Source organism: Xyrauchen texanus, chromosome 42 (genome assembly GCF_025860055.1).
Source record: "Xyrauchen texanus isolate HMW12.3.18 chromosome 42, RBS_HiC_50CHRs, whole genome shotgun sequence".
Classification (NCBI taxonomy): Eukaryota; Metazoa; Chordata; class Actinopteri; order Cypriniformes; family Catostomidae; genus Xyrauchen; species Xyrauchen texanus.
Genome location: NC_068317.1, coordinates 24,956,813 through 24,978,075, shown reverse-complemented (window position 1 = coordinate 24,978,075; position 21,263 = coordinate 24,956,813). Strand labels below are relative to the sequence as shown.

At 37.4% G+C, this 21,263-nt stretch overlaps 2 protein-coding genes across 2 annotated transcripts in view; one reads left to right on the top strand and one right to left on the bottom strand.

The window, feature by feature from the left end:
- LOC127635383 (cytochrome c oxidase subunit 4 isoform 1, mitochondrial-like) overlaps nt 1-21,263 on the bottom strand; it is a 275,045-nt gene that overhangs the window by 241,463 nt on the left and 12,319 nt on the right. The window lies entirely within an intron of this gene.
- LOC127635375 (heparan-sulfate 6-O-sulfotransferase 1-B) overlaps nt 1-21,263 on the top strand; it is a 68,540-nt gene that overhangs the window by 41,650 nt on the left and 5,627 nt on the right. The window lies entirely within an intron of this gene.

The following is a 21,263-nucleotide window of genomic DNA, read 5'->3' as shown; positions in this document are numbered from 1 at the left end:
ACTAAAGTGAGTACACCCCTAAGTTAAAATGTCCAAATTGGACCCAATTAGCCATTTTCCCTCCCCGGTGTCATGTGACTCTTTAGTGTTACAAGGTCTCAGGTGTGAATGAGGAGCAGGTGTGTTAAATTTGGTGTCATCGCTCTCACACTCCCTCAAACTGGTCACTGGAAGTTCAACATGGCACCTCATGGCAAAGAACTCTCTGAGGATTTAAAAAATAGTTTTTTCCTCTACATAAAGATGGCCTAGGCTATAAGAAGATTGCCAAGACCCTAACACTGAGCTGCAGCACGGTGGCCAAGACCATACAGCGGTTTAACAGGACAGGTTTCACCCAGAACAGGCCTCGCCATGGTCGACCAAAGAAGTTGAGTGCACATGCTCAGCATCATATCCAGAGGTTGTCTTTGGGAAATAGACGTATGAGTGCTGCCAGCATTGCTGCAGAGGTTGAAGGGGTGGGGGACAACCTGTCAGTGCTCAGACCATACGCCGCACACTGCATCAAATTGGTCTGCATGGCTGTCATCCCAGAAGGAAGCCTCTTCTAAAGATGATGCACAAGAAAGCCTGCAAACAGTTTGCTGAAGACAAGCAGACTAAGGACATGGATTACTGGAACCATGTCCTGTGGTCTGATGAGACCAAGATAAACGTATTTGTTTCAATTTGGTTCTTTTTACATGAAAAGATATAATCAAATATTTACAAAAATGTGAGGGGTGTACTCACTTTTGTGAGATACTGTATGTTCTGTTACTTTCATTGTATTGCATCTATCTTATTTTAGCCCAGGAATGCATTCAGTCTGAATGGCCCCTTAGGTGGAATCCTAACTAAAATGGAACCTTATATGTGATTTAAAAATGCTCTACTCAGGCATCAAATAGTCCGATCCTTATGTGAAGCGCACAGCTGACTGAATTTATAATTGATTCCATTGAAGTTAGCAATTAGCATGTCGCTTAGCTAATGGCATAGTACTCTAATAAGCATAAAGATACAGAACTGACACAAATATTAGGTAAAATAGTCAATTTCTAATGAGAGTGAACCATTTTTATCAATGCTTTTCTGTAAGCATAATGAGAATCAACATCTGTCGATTTCTCCCTCAAGCGAGCAAGCTTGCTGCAGCTAGATTATAACATGATGGCTCGCGACTTATTGAATCATAATATGTGTGTCACTGCGCATTTCTTATCGTGAAGAAAATTGACAATACTCAGCTTTATTAATAAGAGAGAGTTTTTTTGTGAGTTAAAGATGGATTGAAGTGAACAGAATGGTGAGAGAGGGTAGTCTTCGCCCCTTTATACACTGCAACAAAATACTTATAATTTTTTGTTTTAGCTTTTTTTCCAATATAAATATCTAAATCTCATTTTAAACAACGTACATTTACTTTAGCAGCTATACTGCAGAAGAAAAACTTGTTATCTGAGAATGTTGAATATAATATAAAAAATACAGATATTTTCAAATATTTAAAAATCCTTTGAAAAAGATGCATTCACCTGAGAAGAAGCATATAAGATATTTTAGACTTGCTTTTAGAGAATAGATCTGGATTACAAGTATATTTAGTCTTTACTACACTCACAGAAGTATAACCAAGTGAAAAATACACTTATATACAAAATACACTTATATTTGTCTCTTAAAGTAAGTCTAAATATCGTATACGTCAAGGGCGAGTCTAGCCCCTTTTTAGGGGTGCTTCAGCACCCCTAAGAAGGAGCTCAGCACCCCTAAAACTTGGAGTAAGAAATGTTGTTATTCTAAAAATTTTGTTCGTCTTTGACAAGGTTAAATAATGTCCAAAACATACTCCGTAGTTTGTGGTTTAAAATGTATGTGTTAAGGATGAAAATGAAAACACTCCCGCTTAGCAAATGGTATCAACCTCTTCTCTTCTTCTACTTTTCCTCTGTACCTGAACCGCTCAGCACGACCGTCATCCAGCGCGAAACACATGCAGCGTGAGAACCCGTTATGTAGTGTTGTGAATCAACTAAGTTGCTCCAAAGCTGTGTCTCACACTTCTTTCCTTTTACCTAGAGTTGTTCCGATTCCGAAACCATATCGGTGAGTACTGGAGTATCCTGAATCACCACGGTACACCTATAATAAGTGTTTATTTTCGGACTATTTTAGTCCAGCGCGTCGCCGCCGCTGTGGAGTAGCACAGGACCTGGGTGATTCGTCCATAGTCATAAACGGAGAGAAGTAGCGCCGGTTACAATGTTCTTCCTCAAGACGCATGCAGTTCTGTTTATTAACTGCTAGAGCGTGAAACAAAAACAGCAGCGCGACAAATAAACTGCGTACCTGTGTAGTGCGTACGTGTGTCTCTGTTGGTAAAGTTTATCGTTAATTTGATACTCATTTTAACAATCGGAGTCATGTAAACATGACATCACGTGCGTCTTTTCTGGTCAGTCGTCATGGAAACATGAAGCCCTGGCGTTTGGACCAGAGTAAAACAAACATATCACTGTATACCACCAGTATGTGTGAAAACACTCACTGTGGCTTTTTAAATGAATTGTTATTCATTCCTAGATTTATATCTGTTATTTTTCAGTTGTGGCTGACTATCAAACTAGACAATAAAAGAAAGTTTAATGTTTTTCTTTTGCTGTATTTATTCATTCCTCACACACAGAGGATTTAACCTGAACCAGGCTTAACTCCTGAACTCCTAGCATTACTCGCTCTCTCTGTGTGTGTGCGTGTGTGTGTGTGTGTGTGTGTGTGTGTGTGTGTGGCCTGCCAGTGAGCAATGGACATACAACAGTTCTTTAAAAGAAAAAAGACAGATTCAGGTGAGAGACTAGTCCATAATGACCTCTGTCTTGTTTTTTGTTTTTTTTTTGTTCTTCTGAAAAGTGTTAAGCTAAAGTAACAGATAATGCAAAACAGCTATCTGTTGTATCAAATTACTTATCTAGGCAATCCCCTGCTTTTATTTTTTATTTTTTTTATTTCAAACCCTCAATGGAGAATACAGCTTCTCTTGTGAAAGGAATTTGTGATTTAAAAAAGTTTCTAAGCCCAATAATAATAATAATAATAATAAAGACATTTAAAATGGCACGCCTCTGTGTGCCTTTTGATCATATCCTTAGAATCTGTAAATGGTCTCCATAACATTTTTGTGACTTGACAAACTGACCTCATCTCTCCTGCCTACAATATATTTGTGTATGATTGTCAGTGCCAAGTCAGGGAGATGGAAAAGGAGAAAGGGAGAGCATGCAGGAAGAACCAGGTGAGGAAACAACAACAATAAATTGACATATAGTGAATAGTGGCAAGCAAAACAGTAACTACTCATACTCCTATACTAACTTATTGGCATTAAGTAGCCTATATTACATTTACTTTTTGTAACATTATTTTACACCACATTTTTTCATAATAAAGGAGGAGGAAAACAACAGGGAGAGTCCATAAGGGATGAGAGGGAATTGACTAGTGAAAGAAATGAAGAGACAGAGGGAGTGCAACATAGAGACCACCAAGCCAAAGCAGCAGAGAAAGAAGAGAGCTGTTCAGACTTAGGGGATAAGGACACTGGTCCTAAACAGTTAAAGCTGTCTCAATACCCTCATACTCAGTTTGGCACACTAAAAAGAGCCTTTCAAGAACCATTTTTTGTAAATAATTTACAGAAGATGAAGAAGGTTTTGTGTTTGTTACAGGGGGCTGTCTGTGTGAACTCTCACAATTAAGCTGGTGCTCTGAAAAGGTCTAAAAAAAAAAAAAAAAGAAAGAAAAAAAATCTGGATTTTGGAGTTAGTTGAACCAATGTTAAAATGATAAAGTTATTTTTCAATAGACATATTTTTTATTTTTGTGTGAAAAGAGGGTGGGTGGTGGCAGTGGGGCTCATTGGGTGCTCAGCACCCCTAAAGCTCTGACCCTAGAATCGCCCCTGGTATACGTTACTTCTCAAGTAAATTTATTTTTAGATAATTTTAAATGGAAAACAAGACAAAACACTTGATAACAATAGGATTTATGGGAACAATGTGAACTTAATAAAAAGTTTTTTTTTTACTTTAATTCAGTGAATGTCATTTAGAGGTATTTTTAAAAGACTGTTTTGTCCAATTTATTGTTAGCAAGCACATTTTTTACAACCTTTTAATTCGGGGCACAAGCTAAAAAGTCGGTTAAGAGCTAATGATTAATCCATGCAATAATTACCTGAATAGTTGAATAATCATTCTAATAATTGTTAGATTAATGTTCAATAAACCTTTTTCACACTCTGGGTTTTAGAACGCTGAATTAAACGTTTTCAGGTTAAACTTTGACAGTGTTGAATGGGAGATCCCAGCAAATATTATTACCCATTTGCTCCATGACCAAAAGAAAAAAATCCACTATTACATTTGAATGACTTCCAGAAGAGTGCAGTGGATTAAGATAGGATGCCAAATTTACGGTCATTCTCTCAGCAGCTGTAATCAAAACCCCCTCACAGCTGGGTTGAATTGTTTTTTTAAACTAATTCCAGGGTAATATAGCACAAAGCATAATCTTATAAATTTACATTTAATATTTAAAAAGAAACGTGTCATCAAAGTCTGTGAAAAAGGTCTATCCATTTACCTTTTATCAAACACTTGCTTATTCTAGAAACGTATCCTTCTAACACTGAAGGATGTTTAATTGCCAGGAAAAGTTGGAAAGGATAAAGATAATGTGATGACAATCACTGCGTTGTCCCATTTAGCTTATTAGCACAATTAAAGGGATGGTATTGCTAATTTGTGCTCTTGTGGTATGCTGTTGGCTACAGTGGTAATGCAGAGCCAGTGAGAATATAATTTGATTACCGTTTAGTGTGAGATGCCAAGAGCTCATGCTGAAATAATGACTCAGTTTAATAGTGTTTTTATTCTTTTAGTGCATGGAAATGAGTCATTAGAAGTGCAATGTATCTACTGTCTTTGGCTTCATTACGTTTCAGCTGTTAATGTTTATCCATAATCTTGTGTAGGAAATCACCACTAAGTTCTGCATAGGACCATTCAAATGTCATTATTTTACTTAATATTTCCACCAAACCCCTTATTGTGGGGTGATTGATTCGACAGAGTTCAGATGTGTTATTCTGCTCTAAGGCGCTACAGGTTTATTGAGTGTGTGGTTTAGGAAAACTGCTTTTTCCCTGTCTGATACTTTTGTCATATCGACAATATAGCCATCAAAAAGAGTTGAGATTCAGCTTCTATTGAAAGCCTACTGGTTGTTTTGATGGATCACAAGGAGGTCCAAACACACTTCACATATCTTCTGCTTCTAAAGGTGTCGTGATTTGAAGAAAAAGCTGAATGGGCCATGTGTCACCTGTCACCCTCCCTGAAAACTCGACTAGCTATCAAACCCACTGAGGCATAGAAGGTCTATGTTGCGCCTACACAAACTGTGTGCCTGTGTATTCATGCATATGTGTGATAGAGAGCGCAGGCTAACATTTCTTCAGTGCTTTCACTGTATTTCTTATTTTGGCTGAATGACTGCAATTGTGCTCCACCGTGGGCCACCAGGAGTGCCAAATCTCTATGTTCCACCTCTGAGACACGTACTTGTGTTTGACCGCTGTCCTTGGTGCTGAACAACTGCCTGGATAAAAGCTAGTGTTATTTCAATGGTGCACTCATTCACACAGGTGTAATAAAGTCATTGTGAGTATGTTCTGTATTATTGTGACATGCTAATCTGACCGCAGTCCATTTCCTGTTTTGCTGACCCATCAGAACAGCAGTATTTTGATTTCCATTTCTTAGCTGTGATTCACACTAATGTACAGAAGAAAACAGAACAAAATACGGCCTTACAGAAAAAAATTTAAGAAATTAGCAAAAATATGTTGTTAACTTAGTTACCAGAATTATTTTTCAAGCACCAGTATTTTACTTGCAGAAATATAATTGCAGAAATATAATGCAGTATAATGCCACTTTATTATGTGCACCTGTACATCTACTCATTCATGCGATTATCTAATCAGCCAATCACGTGGCAGCAGTGTAATATATGATCTGCAGATATGAGTCAGGAGCTTCAGTTAATATCCACATCAACCATCAGAATGGGGAAAAAATTTGATCTCAGTGATTTAAATCGTGGCATGATTGTTGGTGCGAGAAGGGCTGGATTGAGTATTTCTGTGACTGCTGATGTCCTGGGATTTTCACACACAACAGTCTCGAGTGTATAGAGAATGGTGTGAAAAACAAAAAACAACCAGTGAGCAACAGTTCTGTGAACAAAAATGCCTTTTTGTTGACAGAAGGTCAACAGAGAATGGCTAGACTGGTTCAAGCTGACAGAAAGGGGACAGTGGTGGCTCAGTGGTTGAGGCTCAGGGTTACTGACCAGAAGGTCAGCGGTTCAAGACCAAGATGCCGCTGTTGGGTCCTTGAGCAAGGCACTTATCTCCAGGTTGCTCCGGGGGGATTGTACCTGTAAGAAGTGCAGTCCCTCTGTAAGTCGCTTTGGATAAAAGCGTCTGCCAAATGCATAAATGTAAATGTAAATGTAAATGTAAATGTAGAAAGGCTACGGTAACTCCGATAGCCCCTCTGTACTATTGTAGTGAGCAGAATAGCATCTCAGAATGCTGAACATTGAGGCCAATGGGCTACAACAGCAGAAGACCACATTGGGTTCCACTTCTGTCAGCCAAGAACTGAAAAATGAGGCTGCAGGGGGCCTACAATCTGTGTACCTCAGCAGAAATCCAGATTTGTCAGACCATCGTTTTCCGTCCAGTTTTGGTGAGCCTGTTGCCTCTGCAGCCTCAGTTTCCTGTTCTTAGCTGACAATAGCGGTACCCGGAGGGGTCTTCTTCTGCTTTAGCCCATCTGCCTCAATGTTCGATGTGTTGTATGTTCAGAAATGCTTTCTGCATAGAACTGTTGTAACGCATCCTTATTTTGGTTACTGTCACCTTCCTGTCAGCTTGGACCAGTCTGGCCATTCTCCTCTGACCTCTGTCATTAACAAACCATTTTCGCCCACAGAACTTGCCACTCAGTTTTATTAAACTAAATACTAGGACTAAAACTAACAATTATTTTGATAATCGATTAATCTAACGATTATTAGAACGATTATTCGACTATTCGACTATTATTGAAAAGATTAATCATTAGCTCTTAAACGATTATTCAGCTTGTGTCCCGACTTAAAAGGTTGTAATTTGCTTGCAAATTAACTTTGAAAAATACCTCTAAATGACATTCACTGAATTAACGGGAAAAATACTTTTTATTAAGTTTAATTCAGTAAAGAAATTCAATGTAATGTTATCATAGTTTTTGTCTTGTTTTCCATTTAAAATGGTCTAAAAATCCTTAAAACTAGATACATTTAATTGAGAAGCAACATATAAGATATTTAAACTTGCTTAAATGTATCTTAAATATAAGTGTATTTTGTATGTAATTTTTTTTTTTATTATTTGGTTATACTTCTGCAAGTGCTGTAAAGACAAAATATACTTGTATTCAAGATCTATTCTCTTAAAGCAAGTCTAAATATCTTATATGCTTCTCAGGTGAATGCATCTTTTTTTTTTTAAAGGATTTTTAGATATTTAAAAATATTTGCATTTTTAATATTATATTAAACATTCTCAGAATTTTTTTTTCTTCTGCTGTATAGCTGCAAAAGAAAATGTACGTTGTTTTAAAGGAGTATTAGATATTTTTATGGCAAAACAAGCCAAAACAAAATCAAATCAAAAATGTATTTTGTTGCAGTGTATGATGGGGTGAAGACTACCCTCTCTCACCTTTCTGTTCACTTCAATCCATCTTTAACTCCGAAAAAAACAAACTATCTCTTATTAATAAAGCTGCGTATTGACAATTTTCTTCATGATAAGAAATGCACAGTGACATATATTATGATTCAATAGGTCGCGAGCCATCACGTTATAATCTAGCTGCATTAAGCGTGTGAGCTCAAGGGACGAGCGTCCTCGTGACAGAGTGTGCATCAGACGGGTTCAGTGTCAATCTCTCCCCCTTAGATGGGGACATTAGCGCAACTCATAGAAGAGGCACTGACTACACAGAGAAATGACTGTTTCGCAGTTTATAGTTATTTGCATGACCTGCTTCCATATTATTTGAACTTTAATAAAGCTATTGCGCTTTAAATATAACCGCATTAAAGATGTAACTCCGGGGTGTTTCCTTTAAAGAGCTCCGGCTCCGCTTATTCCACAATGAGAGTGCTTCTGAATTTACTTATTATTATTATTTTTTTGTATAATTCCCTCATACTTTGGGATCTACGTCACCTGAAGCTGTTTGGAAAGTTTATAGTGCATCTGGACTGTGAGCTGTGTAATTCTTCCTCACTTCAGTCTTGCGCGAACTGCAGTGTTGCTCTCATCATTAGTTTAATGTGATCTCATGTTACGTTAAATGAGATCAAACGACTATTCGACAACAAACATTTTTGGAGTATCTTACTGAGTATCTTTCAAAGATTCTTGCCAAGATTCTCTTTGTCTCTCAGAAATGCACACTCAGTCCTGTTACTAGATTACTTTTAATTTATAGATAAATAGAGAAATAATTAACTCAGATGAGAGACAGACAAAAGACTCTCTCAGACATCTTCATTAATTACTAATCATTTCTTTACCAGAGGAAACATATGTTAGCATTGAGTAACGTACACAAAAGTCAACCTTATAGGCATATACGTATCTATATCTGTATCTAGGCCTATACCTATATATATATATTTGTATCTCTCTATATATACAGTATGTTGGATGGATGGATGGATGGATGGATGGATGGTGGATGGATGGATGGATGGATGGATAAGATTGTTCTTTTTTTATTTGGTACAGAACAATTGTTAAGATGGAGGTTGAAAGGGTGAACATGTTAGTGACCGGGTATAGAGACGACAGAAAAATGTGTTTAAATATTAATCAGGTATGAAGGGGATCTAGTCCCAGCACAGTATATCCTCCGTCACATTAACACACATACACATGCTGTTCGCCCCCTGCACACTCATCCATATTGATCAAAATAGACCGTATCTGTCTTAAACCATCCCTCAACCGATCGACCATTCCATTGTGACATCAGTGCATCGGTCAGCATGCCAGACCAGTGGGGCTGCAGAAACCAAGCCATTAAAGCAGAGCTGATTAAACAGTGAACAAGCAATTCTTCTGCTAGAGTTACCAGACCACTGGATGCAAAAATCAAGTTAATGTGCTGATTAGCAGGTAACGATACCAAACCAGAGCACCGCTCTATGCGCTGACCTGACTGGAGAAGGTTTTGTTGCAATAAAAATGACTAAGTTCATTTCATTCCTTTTTCCTTCTCTATTTTTTTCCTTTACATATTTCAGTTTTATGCTTTCCTTTTTTCTCTTTCGTTTCACCTTTCATTTTTGGCCTTTCTTTCTCACTTTCTTTCCTCTTATCCTTTTATTTGTTTCTATCCCTTAATTTTCCCTTCCCTCCTTTCCCTTACTTTTCCCTTACCAACTTTTAAACTAGTCTGTTCTTATTTCAGTCGGCATTTTATTTTGTCTATGCCTTTGTCTGCTCTGTGTGCATGTGTGCGTGCGTGCGTGTGTGTTGTGCATAGATTGAAGTGTGGGAGATCGACAACTGACCCTGAAAGATTTTCCAAGGCCTGTCTGCTTCTATCAACCTATGGGCATGAAGGTCTCTGTCTCACCTCCTAACAGGGACCTTCAATACATTATAGCACAAGGCCAATCTTTCATTTCAGGCTTCAATTTGTCTTTGTGTTATCTTTCTGCTGGTTTCTGTCAGCTGTCACATTGATGAAGATTGCAGCTGTTGTTTAAAATGACACAAATGCTCACAAAATTCACAATATGGCTCCATTAGCACATTCTTTATTGCATAGAGAGAAAATAGACACTGCAATTATCCAGGAGGATCTCATGTGTGACAGGCAACCTTAGCAGGTCAAAGACGCTTATCATCTTCAAACTGTTTCATTGTGCGACATCGCTTTCTTGTACGTGTTTACATGGTAGTGCATGTGTGGACATGTATGTCATTCTTTGTAGCTTAGAATGTATTTATTTTTTCCAGCATCTAGTACCATGAATGGCACATATTTAGCAAGTATTTTTAAGTAAAAAGAAATTAAACTTTTAATAATGCTTTTGAAGATACACTTCCTGTTTCATTCTTTTGCATGTTGTCTAGCTGTTTTTGAACATATGAACTCATCCTATGTGACCAGCAGATGTCTGTACACAAGTTAAATGTGGCTGGGAAAAGAGAGAAACAGCTTCTACTTTGTGCCTTAGTAGTTGTTGTTTTTTAAGGAGGGAAAAATGATGGATACCTGTCTGCGTGTCGCCATAGCAACCTAATTAGAAGACAGAGAATGATGGCCTGTATTTGCCTCATCATCAGATCAGAACTCTGCCTTGTATTTTTGGCTCTTTAACATATATTTAATATTGCTATCTTGTTATTTTTTTTTTTACTTCTTTCTTTATATTTGTTTAAATTTTTTTATTAAAATAGTTTATGTACGCTTTTGTTAGTGTAACCCAAATGTACCCAATTCTTATTTTTTATATATATATCATTTATTTATTTGTTTAATTATTTTTTGTCTTTTTTTATCAATATTTACTATTGCTTTCTTATTATTTTTATTATTAATAAAAATACATTAATTACTTTATGTATTCGATGACCCATATTTACTACTGCTTTCTTGTTTTAATTTTATATTAGGTATTCTTGTCCATTTAACTAATATTTACTATGATTTTTATTATTTTCTTTATTTGTTATTTATATTAATAAAAATAAAAAAATATGTATTTTTTTTTCTCTTTAACCTTTATGTACTATTGTTTTCTAATTTACAGTATTTTTAATAAATATTTTATTTATTATTATTTTTAAAATAATAAAAGACTTTAATTACCTTCAGCTATTCTGCGTCCGTTCAGCAGCACATATGTAACATTATTTAGCAAGCATTAAAAACATAGCCAAACTCAAAGTAAAAGAGATGATTTCACAGTGCTAGACCAAAACAAAGGTTTCAGTCTTTGCTTTTGCAGGTTTGCATTTCCAAGCCCCCTCTGTTCCGCTGTCTCTTTCTCTTATCTGCCTGTCTGGTAAGACTAGTGGTCTAAACATGCCTTAGTTTAGATGCTAAATACATGCTGTCCTCATCTACTGTAACCTTGTTAACCCAGGAATCTAACACTAAATAGGACCCGTTGTTTTAAAATAAAGAAATAAGATAGGTTTGTTAAATAAAACGGACAGGGAAGGCAGAGCAGCCTCTGGTGGTGAAAGTAAATTTGATTTCTGTCCAGACTATATATGTTAAATTCCCAGGATTGGAGAGGTTGTGTTTCCATCCAAGTTGTCCTGGAGGTTTTGTGGAAGTCTGCTGGAATTCCAGTCTGTGTCAGTATGGAGTCAGTGAAGGTGAAATGGAGGGAAATTCCCCTCAGGCCATTGTGGGGGTCTTTTCGTTATAAACATTCCTCACATTCTTTCTGCTAATTGGATCAGAACCGTAGAGGTCCTGGTGGAGAGCTCTTTTATTACGCTCTTAGAGACTTGCGTGGGTGGTGTTCCGATTTGTCTCACCCTCTCTTTCTCTCTCTCTTTCTCAAGCACACACAGGAATGCTTTGTCTCTTTATTTGTCTTTTTTCCAAGGGGACAGGGTGGTTTCATTAGGTTTTGTTTTGGACTGGGTTATTCACTGAATAGATATGGTATTTTAAAATGTTATTTATTTATTTTTGGCAACATAATTGTAAGTAACATCAAACATATTGCAATAATTATTATGCCAGAAGGCTAGTTTTGCACCCCTTCCTTGTGTCACGATTCGCAAGAGTGCAATGACATATAGTTTAATCACATCTCTGATTAAAACTTCAGTAGCAAAACTGCAGATATAATTCAGAAAGTTTGATTAATTCAATGTCATGACTCGTCATAGATTTTGTAGAATTTCACATAAAATACCTTAAAATAAGTTGCATACGTTGGTAAATATTGCTGTGTTTTTACTATGTATTGGTGAATATAAATACAAATTTATAAATATTTGTAAGTGTGTTCATTTAGTGAAAAACTGTTTGGGAAAACATACTTTGATTAATGTTAAATGTTTGTTTGTTTTTTATTCCCCATTAGCAATTTTTTTTTATTTGTTTGTGTAAAGAATATAATAATAATAAATCTCTGTCCCTATAGCACCTCGACGATATGTAAATGTATTAGGTCAACAGTTAAAGGTCGGGCCATCCTAGTCTCTATCTCAGAGGGGCATCGTATTAAGAGAAGGATTTATGAAATATTATTCTAGCTCGAGTGCCTCTCTAGTCTCCAGTCCTTGCCTTTAGTCCCTCCTAAAGAACTGCATGCAACAATAAGCTCTAGCTCTATTAAAATTCTCTGTTCTGTCTGGATGACTGTATCAATGTTGTCTAACTTTCTCTATTTCTGCACGGTCCATTCAGTGTGTTGGCTTAGTGCTTGTTCTGTTCTTCTTGCACATTTGGCAGAGCTTAAACCTGCGAGAATCCTTCCAACTGCTAACATCACAAGAAGTTATTATCACCAGCTCTGATGTGGAACACCTGCATGGGTTTAATGGCACTTTTCCACTGCACGTTATGGTTTGACTCATCTCGAGTCTACTCGCTTTACTTTTCTGAGCTTGCTTTTCCACTGCAGTTTAGTACCGCTTCAACGTGGGTGGGATTATAGGCTGATCATCATAGTTGCGCCGCCTCTACTGTCGTGACATCATCTTAAACACGACACAAAACAATAAACAATAACACAACCGCTTGCTGTTAGCTATTAGCTCATTTTGCTGCGTAAAGCAGTTGTTGCATGGTGATTTTACACAAGTGTAACAGTTAAATTGGCCTGGTTGTTTTAGAAGCAAGCTTTCCAGTAGCTGGTCAACTAAATAAAGTCAAGCTTTCAAGCAGATTATAGAGTTAACCTCCATCCTCCATCGTGAACTCCAGCCGTGGATTCCAGCCGAGTCCAGGGCACTCTCCCTCCCATTGCTTGCCAGATGGTGTTCATTTGGCAGAACCACTTCCACTTTTCCTTGATAGTTCTGTAGTCACTTTTAAGTTTTTTTTTTACTTTTCCCTACACTGTTGGTAGGTCTGGTTAGACCTGTAGCAGGTTCGTTTTGCATTGTTTCATTCGTCGCTAACGAGAGGAACGTCTGCACCTAATTTATTGACCACGGCGTGGTTTTGCGCACGGCCATTTCTTTTTACACTTCGAATGTCACGAGAACAAATGATACTGCTATCGCTGTAGCTAACTTTAAAACTAGCGGGTTGATGTCCAGTGTCGAAAATCCAGTGATGCTGTAGTGACAATTCTCATTGACCAATCAGTGATCTGCAGGGTTTTGACATCACATTTAGTATCGACGCCAGCTTGTAACCTAGACTGAGTTGGTACTAACAAAAGGATCAGCTACCAGGTACTATCCACAGTGGAAAACCCCCCAAAAGCAAGCAGAGTAGAGTCGAGTTTTACCATGCAGTGGAAAAGCCCCATAAGATAGCTGGTTTGTGAGACCCAAGTTTGGACCTGCAGGAGGTTGGCAGCGGTCTTGTGGTTCCTCACCTGGGCCCATCTATCTGCGGGTACTCTGGTAGTAGGTCACTCTTTTAATTTACTAAGATTACTCTCATCAAACTGTGAATTTGGCAACAGCTGAATTTGGGCAAAGCTGGAAGTGTTGCTGAATATATTGCATGTGTGAACAGTTTCCGGGTAAAATGTCCAGAAATTGGCACCAAAAGTGAGTTGTAGTTTTAGTTGTAATTGATGTAATACAGTAAACAGCAATACATATTTTATCAACTCAACCTCCCTAACCCAAACATCAACCCTAAACCCAACTGTCAGTGGAGAAAATATTTTATATTAGAGTGAAAATGCAACCTCCCAATCATGCATCATATTGCATTAAATCTTTCACCATATAATATCAACTATCAATATCATATAGACTTGGGGTGGGCTCTTTAAACTTGGTCCAGTAAGCAACCACCTAGCAACCCCACGCAACCCCTTGCAACTGCATAACAATGCAGTAAATCCCACTCATAACATTGTTGCATTGTGGTGGCGACTTTTCCACAGGCAAATGGAAAAATCTAGTTCTTTATACCTCTCTCTCCCTATCGTTCTCTCATTCTCTCTCTCCCTTACACACACTGCCATCTTTATCTGTCCCTTCCTCATACATTCCAAGATGAAAGAATCACAGTTAGTCAATGTTAGTCACACTCTCTCAACTGTTACAGCATGTAACGTGGCAGTAAGCACCAGGGAAAAGGTGGAATTTATATTCATCCCGGTGAAAGTGGTTGTGGTGTCTTTGATAGTCAGAGAAATCTAGCTGAAATCCCCTCCAACCCACCGCACCCCTACTTTCACAGGTTTGAAGCTGTCATGGATGAAATTTCCACCCATTGCTCGTCTCTGCGCTCAGGGCAGAGCTTCCACTCGCTTTCTAAAATTACAGAAGCATGAGGGAGACCCTTTCCTCCCACATCTTGTGTCTTCGCCTCATCCTCTTTTACTTTTTCATTTAGTCACTCCATCATTTTGAGTGCATTCAAAGATGAGAAAAAAACTGCTTGTTTCTGAGGATTTCATAAATCTTCATTTATCTTCAGATGTCTTTGAAGGCTCAGGCTTGCCATGCAATTTGGTTGTATTTCTGTTGAGAAAACCTCAGCTTTAATGTATTAATGTGACTGTCAATGTTAGCTTTTATGACTTTTGTTGCATTGCATCACATGGAAGCTTGTTAACAGCTAATTGTCATGTTGCATAACATTAACTTGCTTACTGCTAAAATGTGTTGCATAATGTGTGTTAGCATTTTAATTTTAAATGTGACATGTTAAACCAGTCTAAGATGGTTTACTGGTCTTTGCTTTTTTAAACTGGTCTGTCAGTCTATCTGAAGTGGGGCTTAGCTAATTTAATGTAATCACCAGCTATAGTATTCCAGCCTGACCAACCGAAAATTTCCCAAGACACCTCTTAAACCAGCCAGTAGATGAGTCTTTTGGTAGTGTATGGGCAAGTGTCCCTAGAGCAACATTTCCATTGTAAGAATGAAAATCACCAGTTAAATGGCAGATTATCAGTTCATAAACTTTAGTTTTCGGTCTGTTTCTCACACAATGCTATCTCATGATATTGAAAAAAAATGTGTATAGCACATGACTTGAAAGGTATTAATTTTAATGTTTGCATTAAATAAAATAACACTATTGGTTAGAATTAGGGTTGTGAGGTAGGTTCTGTTGATTTAAAGCTTGATGAAGCATTAACCTTAAAAAACCACCTCTGTTTGGAAGAACATTGAGCTCTCTTTTAGTGCAACACAGTGGACATTTCACCTCAGAACTGCCGTGATAGATGTGATGAACCACGTAATTTAATTTTGCAAAAACTTTGCCACGGCCCTGTAATTTTCATGGGATCAGGCTGAATATTTTCCCAGCCACTAAATTGAGTCTTTGTCAAAGGGGAGCCCATATATCAACATTTTAAGTGTCAAGGCTGGTTAAAATGCTGATAATCAAATAATATAATCATACCAATAATGCTAATGTCTGTGTGTCACCACCCCTGTCTTGCGGGCAAATAAAGTAATATTTTCATATTTTGTGCTTGCATTTTTGCATGTGTGCACAAATGTCTAAACCAAATTGTCAAAAGAAATGCCTTTCTTTGTCCATGTTTTATTGTACAGAGTAATAGATTTTCAATTGGACTATTTCCAAGATGAAGGACTAGAGTCATTCTGCACAGTCTGGTGCATTTACGGAGAAAAACCCCCTCAATTTCCCAGCCCAAACTCAGTTTCGCAGCAGCTAGGAGGTCAACACAGAGCTGAGACACTGCTGTCATGCCCATCTGTGATGACAGTCTGAAATACTTATATTCACCTGGGCTGTCTTTGAGATGTCCAACTTATCATCTTCAGAGACAACTTGACAGGGGTACTGCTCAGCATGTTAAACTGAAGAAGGTTTGAGGTTCTGGTGAGGTGAGGGAACCCTGTGGCAAGAGTCAGCAGAGTTTCTACATCAATAATGCATTAATGCTCACTTCCCTAGTTTAAGTGCACCATTGGGAAAGAAGATGCTAAGAAGCTAACAAATATAGATGAATGGCTTTCTGGGTGTGTATGAGAGAGAAAGAGAGCATCTTCTTTTGAGAGCAATGTTGAGTGTGAGGGAGAAAAAGTGCCCCCACAGCTGTTTTATGTCTGGTCTGTCAGAATGTGTGACTGGTCTTTGTGCAGTCATCATATATTTGAGAGGCTAATTTGCATGTGGAGTCATGTTAGATGGTGAATTGTAGTGGCTCCTCTCTGTGCTGTCAGCCCGAGGAGTCTTCCAGCATGCTCGCTTTCTTCAGCTCTGACCTTGAACTCCAGACTCTCCAGCGGGCTGTAGATTCTGTCTCTCAAGAGCCATGTTTCCTTTCCCATGTCTCAGTGGGATAGAGCAGGGTTATAACTGCAGTGGGATTTTTAATGTAGTTGTGGAGTGTTTTATGGATGTGTAATTTGAAGTCAATATGTAATCGAAATACCTTATTTACATTTTTTAATACATTTAATTGTGAAAGATTTATTGGCACACAGTATTCCAAAGAAAAAAGTGTCTTCGTAATTTTTCGTCTTTTAAAAAGAACTTAAACTCCTTTTCAACTGACATCTTCAGGCCCTCTTTATTTTTCTGCCCATTCTCTAAAATCACCGGTCATTGAGACCACTTTTCACGATTCAGTATAAAATTAATAAAATCAAGTTCGCCCTACATTTTTTTCTCAATTAATATCCCTGTTTAACTTGTAAATATGTCACATTTGTGAAAGTAAAATGGGTTGCAAGCACTGATTTATAAGATAGAATTGGATTGCTGATGATGTCATTACCACTGTGCTGCCATATTGCCATCCCCAAACATTCCAGTGTGCCTATTGACTTCATAGGAAATCTTTTCTTTTCAATGATGATCCTCATTACTGTTAACAGTGATTTTTCTTACTACATTAGAGTAAAAAAAAAAAAGAAAAAGATTCTTCTTTAAAATAAAATCATTGCCAATATAAAGCTATTTAATCTATATATCTTTTTTTTCATGTTTCGGTAATGAGAATTAGGGGGTAAAATGTGCGAAACTTTCTTAAAAAATAATGTCACAATGTAAAAACCCTTAATGGCCCTAAAAATAGGCATAATTTTTTATAGAGAAAATGTCTTTTTTTTTTTTTTTCACACAGGCTTTTGTGTTTACTTTGTTGAACAAGTGTGAGGTTTTGTAGTGCACGTTGGTTAAGCTGATACTTAAAAACAACAGGAACCATTGTTCAGAGTTCTAGGCATTCTGTTGACTTCGCAAAAATAGCCTTACCCACAAACACACACACATATATGCTAAAATCCTTCCACTAGGGCTGGCCTCAACTGGGGCTTAATTCAACTATGAAACCCTTTTATAAAGAGTACTCAATAGATTAATTTATTAGTCTGCAACAGTTAAGGCTCCTATAATGTGACCTTACTTGTGTGAGGTGCTCTAAGTCTTGGTTACATACCCTTTCTCATTAATAATGAGGCTCTGCAGTGTGTGTTATTAGTATTGACTGGTCTTACACAGAGGAAGCAGCCGGTTATTGGCTGGGATTTGGATCTGCCATGTGTGTTGATTGTCCTAGAGTTTAATCGCTGTGGAAACAGGAGGGTTATAATAATAATATGTTTATTTTATATAGTGCCTTTCTTCAAACTCAAGGTCACTTTACAGGCTGAGGGTAAAAATATGAAGAGTGGGAGAACCATAGGTAAAAAGAGATATGTTTTGAGATTGATTTTGAAATCATGTTTGGGTGTGTGATCACTGGGAGACTGAGGGATAGTGTTCCAAAGCAAAGGGGCAAGTCACTACCACCTAGTGAGGTCCACTTGCAATGTGGAATGAATGAAAAATAGAGTTATTAAAAAGGGAGCCTTGGCATTGTAGAGGGATCTCGGATGTCTCTCAGTCTCGCTAATCATTTTAAGCTTACACCTTTGTAACCAAATTGAGAATGAACAAAAGAGCTTTGAAGATACAGAGAACAAAAAAGTCAGATTAATCTATTGATTTAGACAGAAAAGAGGGGAAAGTATAAACTAAAGACAATTTTAAGGATGTGCACATATCCTGATATTGTTTTATGCATCATGTTCTTTCACTGACAGAAAAGGTGTTGATGTGCTCACAATCATCTTGTGCTTTTGTTAGGGCCTGGATACTATATGCACACTGCCACCATGTGTTCAGTGAGGGTACTGCAAGTATAGTGTTAGGGTATCTGAGTGCACAGTGTTGGCTGGATTGCCAACTCTTGGCCAGAGGCAAGATGATTGCACAGCATATCTTAGCACACAGCGATACCTTGGGAAGTGCCATGTGGGTCACCACCAATGAAATTCAGCATCGCCCACTGTTTGTCTAATCAGTGATTTCATGCTCTTTTTTCATGTGAAACCAGCTCTTGGGCACTTGGCTGTTGTTTGGAGGGTCTGATTCGTTTGCAAATTTGGTCACAGGAGTGTGAAGAGGTAATGTAGGGTGAAGGGGGAATTGAGTGGCCTGAAACCCTTCAGGGCTGCACAGTGGGAGATGGTGGTGATTGTGTGGGTGTTAAACTGGTGACTGAGAGCTAAATGTCTCTGTGTTCAGTTATGCTGAGATTACTCTGTGAAAAACCTGCTAGCTTGCTGGCAGTGCTGGTCTTCCTCCTACTCCAAAACTCCATGTAGCTCAGGCAGTTAGCTTTTTCCTGTTTGCCTGTGTCCCTGTTGCATTCTTCCACTCAGAGAAGCAAATCTTTTATATATTCATCAGGAAAAGTCCCTCTAGCATGCATGTAAGCAGTGTTTACAGTTAGAACTGAGGACTTTTCTTGAGGATGTTTCATCACTTTCGTTATCGGAGTGCTTCAACTCCCAGTGGAGAGCCGCATGCTTCCTGTCTCTCACTTCTATCTATATCTCTCCTGTCTTGCACTAAAAAAACCTGAGCCTGTTTAATCGCTTTGAAAGAATCCTAGGCCACGTTCACACAGCTGAAGAATACGGTTGTCCAGTTTTGAGTGCTTAATAGGGTCACGTTCACAAACAGGACAGTTATTTATGGGTGTGACAACCACATTCTATAACCGAACTGACACCCGCAAACTTTCAGGTCTCACAATCGCATTCTCGGCAATCCTGTGCTGTTTGAACAGAACCATACTGGACAACTAGTTGTTAGCTACATCATGTAGAGTAAGAGACATGCTACACTGTACAGTAGCTCACAAAAGTGAGTACACCCCTCACATTTTTGTAAATATTTGTGACAACACTGAAGAAGTTACACTTTACTACAATGTAAAGTAGTGAGTGTACAGCTTGTATAACAGGGTAAATTTGCTGTCAAATCAAATATTTACAAAAACGTGAGGGGTGTACTCACTTTTGTGAGATGCTGTACATGTGTGTGTCTCGTGTGTTTCATGTGGGATTTTGTTAACTCACGGAGATGGAGAAATTAGCTGCGTGACATCCGAAGATTAAGCCTCTGTTTACCACCGGCTGCTCACTGACATGAGCCACGCCATACAAAATCTGCAAGTGGTTAAAAAACATTCAAAGCATGTGTCCTTAATTATGATCTGATGGATGAGGTTGCTCCTCAATTGGACTCATTTATTTAATAACGTGGCAGCAATTTTGATAAGACATGCTGGTGTTATGGACGTTGCCATCTTTTTATGTGTATGTGCTAATGAATGTATGTGTGGGGACAGTACTTTTGAATCCAGATATATGAAGTTATTTAAAATACATAAAAAAAATGTAATTCACAAAAAAACTATTACTTAAATACACCCTTTCTATGATCAACATGTTTCCATTGTTCAGTCATTTTGATATTTGCTCAAGGGCTTAAAGTCAAAAGGTTTAAGTGGAAAAAAATTGTCTCATAAAAAAACTGAAATTCTTGAAAAAAGAAATGTTCGGATAAGTACTTTTGATTTTTTTTTTTGTATATTATTATTATTTATATTCTTTATATATATATATATATATATATATATATATATATATATATATATATATATATATATATATATATATATATATATATATATAATGCAAATAAAAAGAAGCAGTAAAACAACATTTGTCCACCAAATCAAATTCAGGTGGTGTACAATATATATATATATATTTCTGTTGCAAGGGAAGTAAAAAAATAAAATAAAATAGCTACCTTGAAAAGCTACACAAAACATTTTTGAAGAAAAAAAACTGTTGCAAGGGAAGTATTTTAATACCCTTTTTCCTAATGGTCATACCGTAGCAATTTTGTAGTTATTAATTTTATTTATTATTATTATTTTGTTTAAAATGCTATAAATATTTTTTTATTATTATTAATCCAATATGATGACAGAAAGGTAAAATTTCTATGCATGTGACGTGTGTTTTAAAATATATGAAAATTATTCCCATTTTTTATCATCTCTGACAACCATATTTGTTAGTGACGATTATACATATTACAGCCTGTATGTGTGTGTGCCTGGCTCATGCCTTTTTATGTTACAGCGCGAGATCAGAGACCCCCTCATGCTTCCTAAACACTTTCAGACTCTGGAATACCCCAGGTCTTTTTGTTTCCATCTACTGTATGATGATGTTTCAAGGTACATCAATCAGAGGAGATTCTAGACAGGCAGGATATGAAGCGGGACAGGATTAAGACATACTATTGGAGGCATTTAAAGTGTCATGGTTTACACCTGTTACATTCTGTCTTTCAGGACAGTGTGTAATTGTGCAAAAGATGGTAGACAAACATCTTAAGATAATGGGGCAAGGTTTTATTGTGCTGATAACAAAAGTATTAAAAATTCCTTGTTTGTTTGAGCAGTCTGTCTAAAATGCAGTGTCAGCATTAAGTAAACCATTTGTATGTTGATTTTAAAAAAATGGCACTATTATTAATTAGCTCGACTAATATGTAGGTTTGGGGTGGGAGCTATCTGTTCAAGTATTGTGTTCAACACAAAGAGACAGTGGGAGTGGAATCTGTTTACAAAACAATGATTGTGCTATTTTT